We start from the raw sequence: 6,000 nt of genomic DNA, 5'->3' as shown, positions 1-6,000 counted from the left end.
ACGATCGCATTTAAAGCGGATCCTAATTCCCTTGATTACCGGAGATTCAAATCTTATTAAGAAGATTTTCTTCAAATCCCTTGAAATCTGGGAATCAATCATATCTACATCAAATGATAAGATGAATCTACACTTACTCATTTCACTCTTCTATGTTAGCTTCATTCGTACTCTTCATATAAATGGATTGTTTATCCAAATTATTCGCTGATGATAAAACTCTAATTTTCAGCCCGTATGCATCATGAAAACATACTTATTATCATTCACGACCTTTCCACTCAAATTTCGGGACGAAATTTCTTTAACGGGTAGGTACTGTGACAACCCGGAAATTTCCAACCAAATTTAAACTTTAATCTTTATATGTTTCCGACACGATAAGCAATATTTGTTAAGTTAAATTTCAAGAATTTTAAACTATGTTCATACATTCATTCATCCTCGACCAAGTTCCAACGATTCACGAACCATTAAACGAATATGATTATATATGTATATGTGTATATATATTACAACTTGAAACGTAAACAAAATATTAGATTAAATACTTTATATGATTGTATCTGTTTCAAAATGTTTATCAATGAAATTAGAAGATAAGATCAAATGATTGAATTATCAGATATATTGAATTATGATTACAAGTCTCTGTTGAAAGGCCCACGTTGATTTGATAAATCTTTCCATTTTAACAATATTCGGAAAATGGTAAAGTGATTTATAAATAAGAACAAATTGTTAATCATTGAGAACTAGACAAAGGATAGTGGAAGATTGAATCTCATAAAGACTCGATTGATCTATTTAGTTTCAAACGTACAAAAACGTTTTCAGTTTAAAAAGAACTTTATTATTAAAACGTATATAACTTTTATAAATATCTAGAACCACTTTTGACAACTCATTACTTAACTAGTATGATAAAGATAACGATATATATATATTTTATTTTATTAAATATATATAACGATTTAAATTAATATTATATATATTTATACGCGTATTATACGTACATAGTTTTATACTTTTACTATACTTAAACTTTACCTTTACTTTATTTTTACTTTACTTTAACTTTAATAATTCACTTTAATAATTTATACTTTAATAATTCACTTTAATAATTCATACTTTAATAATTCACTTTAATAATTCATACTTTAATAATTCACTTTAATAATTCATACTTTAATAATTCACTTTAATAATTCAAAAATCTATTATAAATAGAATTCAATAGGTTTCATTATTTCATAGAAACTTGAAAATATTTTTCTCTAAACTCTCTCAATCGATTTACATATATATATTTACTCCTTATTATTTCAAGATATTATTAGTATACATAAAATATTACGACGGAGTGCTGTCCGAGTGATTTCGAAATTGTTTTTCGAGTAGGATAGGATTAAGGAAATTATGGGTTATAACTATGGAGGTGATTGGGTATGGTTCATGGGTATGCTCGTGAGGTCAATATAGTGTTTATCATTTCTGTTGCGTCTACGTACCTTTCCTGCAATATTGAATCTCAATATTGATACGTGAGTACTCATAATTTAACTTTTACATACTAATAGTGTATCCCTGACTAGTGCTCGAGTATTTAGGATTATGCATGCTTGTACTTTTGATATTGCCCTTATACAGGTTAGGTTGAATCTTGAATTAGTTACACTTGCGGTTGAGATAAGGTATAAGATATGCATGTCCTTGGAAAGCTAGCGAAAAATTAAGAACTTTTCCTTTAGATATTGAATGGTTTCGATGAACGGATTAGAAGTTATAATCAATTGAATTTTCGATATTTTTATTAAAAATGATTATTATTATCGTCGTTTTTATCGTCGTTCTAGTTTTATCTTATTATTATCATTATTATTATCTTTATCAATAAAAGGGATTTATCATTAAAAATTGTTATTTTTTTATTATTACTATCGTTATTATCGTTAAAGTTATAATTATTATTATTATTATTACTATTATCCAATTATTATTATTATTATTATTAGTATTATTATTATTATTATTATCATTATTAATATATATATCATTATTTAAAAATGGTTATTGTTATTGTTATTATTATTACTATATTATCATTAAGATAATTATTAGTATTATCGTTAATAATGTTATAGTAACTATCATTATTAATATTAGTATAATTAAAACAAATATTTGTAACACCTAATTATTTTGATTACTATTATTATCATTATTATGAACACGATATAACAGACGATTAAAAGCTATTAAATGAAACGATTAGGAAATAATGAGTAAGAGTATCATGATGAAATTAAAATATTATAAGATATTGATTTAGATAAAATTATCGTTCTTATTATTTTTATCATTACTATTATTATTAAAAGTATCGTTAGTATTAAAACTATCATTTTAACAAAAATTATCATTTTAATAGAAATGTCATTGTTACTATAAAATATCATTATTATTATTATTTTAAATAGAATTATTATTTTAAAGATAATATTAAAAATTATCGTAAATATTAAAGTTATCATAATTAGAATTATCGTTTTATCATAATGTCATCTTAGTAATTATAAATATTGATATTTTTATAATAATAATTATTATTACAAAATAATACAACTTTTACTTACTATCATTATAGATATTATTTTATCAAATAAATATGTGATACAAACTTATTTTACTACGTGTAATAACTTACTTTAATAATACCTATCATATTATCTTTATGATATTAAATGAACCCTATAAATTTTATTACTTAATATATATAAAAGTATATTTTATTATATAAATTTAATATAAAATTTTATTTATTAATAAATAAATTATATTATTTACTCTAATAAATCTTTTAAAAATATTTAAAAATATAAAACGACGATATTTAAACTATATATTAATCATGTATAGATTTTTGGAAATTATTTTGAGTCAAATTTACTTTTGTTGACTTTTGCATATTAGTCTCGAGCATTAGGATTGTGGTACACTATGACTTGACCTAATTTGTTAGACAAATATTGACCAACACATAAATATATATAATTAATTTAGGTTCGTGAATCCGAGGCCAACCTTGCACTTGTTCAATGACGTTATATGTATTTTTACTACAAAATACAGTATGGTGAGTTTCATTTGCCTTTTTACCCTTTATATTTTTGGGACTGAGAATACATGCGCTTTTATAAATGTTTGACGAAATAGACACAAGTAATTGAAACTACATTCTATGGTTGAATTATCGAAATCGAATATGCCCCTTTTTATTAAAGTCTGGTAATCTAAGAATTAGGGAACAGACACCCTAATTGACGCGAATCCTAAAGATAGATCTATTGGGCCTAACAAACCCCATCCAAAGTACCGGATGCTTTAGTACTTCAAAATTTATATCATGTCCGAAGGAGGATCCCGAAATGATAGGGGATATTTTTATATGTATCTAGTTAATGTCGGTTACCAGGTGTTCACCATATGAATGATTATTTTTGTCTCTATGCATGGGACGTATATTTATGAGAACTGAAAATGAAATTCTTGTGGTCTATTAAAATGATGGAAAAAAATGATTATGATAAACTAATGAACTCACCAACTTTTTGGTTGACACTTTAAAGCATGTTTATTCTCAGGTGTTAAAGAAATCTTCCGCTGTGCATTTGCTCATTTTAAAGATATTACTTGGAGTCTTTCATAGTATATTTCGAAGAACGTTGCATTCGAGTCATTGAGTTCATCAAAGATTATTATTAAATCAATTTATAGTTGGATAGTGGATATTATGAAATGGTATGCATGCCTGTCAATTTTCGATGTAAAGAAAGTTTGTCTTTTAAAAACGAATGCAATGTTTGTAAAATGTATCATATAGAGGTCAAATACCTCGCAATGTAATCAACTATTGTGAATCGTTTATAATGTATATGAACGGGTCCTTTCATGGTGAGTTTCATTTGCTCCCTTTTTAATTGTTTTTGCAATATTTATTTTTGGACTGAGAATACATGCGCTGCTTTTATAAATGTTTACGAAATAGACACAAGTACTTAAAAATATATTCTACGTTGAGTTGTACCACTGGCATACTTCCCTGTAGCTTGGTAACTACTATTTACATGTGGTATTGTAAACGCGAATCCTGTTGATAGATCTATCGGGCCTGACAACCCCAACCGGACTGGACGACCAGTATTCAACGGTTGCACAGTACTTCGTTTCGGTGACTACACTTGGTACGGTGTAGTGAGATTTCATAATAAAGGGAATATGCGACGTTGATTAAATGTTAAGTATGGTTACCAAGTGCTCAACCACTTAGAATATTTTTATTAAAATATTTATGTATATGAAATCTTGTGGTCTATTAATATATTGAAATGATTATTATGATAAACCTCTGAACTCACCAACCTTTTGGTTGACACTTTTAAGCATGTTTATTCTCAGGTACGAATTAAGTCTTCCGCTGTGCATTTGCTCATTTTAAGGACATTATTTGGAGTCGATCATCGCAATGGGACCAAATGTTGAAGACTTCGTCTAGGTGGATAAGGACGGGTCTCTACACTCGATACATAACATTCACTTTTCATTGCTTTCATAGCTTGGCTTGGTAACCGACCTTAACATATAATGTGCATAATAATATCCCCAAAATAGAACATCTCGTCTGTATAATAATCATATAAACTTTGAAGTACTAAACACCACGCCCACTAACTCTTCCGTCTAGTGAACATTCTGGGTGGGGGTGTTAAACCCGGTAGCTACCTTTAGGATTTGCGTCAATTAGGTGTGCACTAATTCTCAAAATTAGTGATGTTCCCTAATTCTTAGGTTACCAAGCAATAATAATTAGGGGAAAAATATTCATATCAATTGTGGCAATTATCACGTCCACATAATTCAATGGTGGCAATTATCACGTCCACATAATTCATTCGAGGAATGTTTTGCTTGTGTCTATCTCGTCAAACATTTATAAAAGCATTTCATGTATTCGCAGTTCAAAATGTATTTCAAAAGCATTTAATAAAACAGTTGTAAAAGTAGCGCATGTATTCTCAGTCTCAAAAATGTAAAGAGTAAAAGGGAATCAAATGAACTCACCTATTGTATTTTGTAGTAAAAATACATATGACGACATTGAACAAGTATAGGGTTGGTCTCAGATTCACGAACCTATATCATTAATGTATATTAACACATATATTTGCAATCGAACAAAATTATATATAATATATCTTAGTTTATATGTTATATATTTAATTTGTATATATTTAAAATGATTAATATTTATACATGTAGATATTTTAATATGTATATTAGTATTTTATCAATAATTTGTTATTTGTAATATTCATAAAAAAAATGTTAATATGTTTAGTATATAATTATATGTATTATAAGTATAATATTTATTTGTTATAAAAATAATAATAAAAATAATTATTGAAATAATAATGATAATTAAAATAGTAACGATAATAAGAATGATAATACTTAAAATGACCATTTTAATAAAACTACTTTTGTTAATAATAATAATTTGAAAAATGATAATTTTTATGATAATACTAATAATAATATTAATAATAATAATACTTACTAATGCTTATAATGTTAATAATAATAATAATAATAATAATAATAATAATAATAATAATAATAATAATAATAATAATAATAATAATAATAATAATGTTCTACGTTTGGAGAAAAATAGCTTTAAAAAGATATACGCTCCTGCCCAGGCTTGAACTCACGACCTCTAGCTTAACACCCATGTTCTAAACCATTGAACTGCTTGTATCATTCTTATTTAATTCTCGAATTAAATTCTTTTGACCCGTTTAATTTCTGTTTCATATTCTTTTTAACATCATCAATCTTTTAAACCTTCATCACCATGGTCGTGTTTATCGAATATCATTATTGTTAACATAAAACATCATTGTTAACATTAATTATCAACCCATCATCATA

Source organism: Rutidosis leptorrhynchoides, chromosome 3 (assembly GCF_046630445.1).
Source record: "Rutidosis leptorrhynchoides isolate AG116_Rl617_1_P2 chromosome 3, CSIRO_AGI_Rlap_v1, whole genome shotgun sequence".
Classification (NCBI taxonomy): Eukaryota; Viridiplantae; Streptophyta; class Magnoliopsida; order Asterales; family Asteraceae; genus Rutidosis; species Rutidosis leptorrhynchoides.
Note: the sequence above shows the minus strand (reverse complement) of the source record.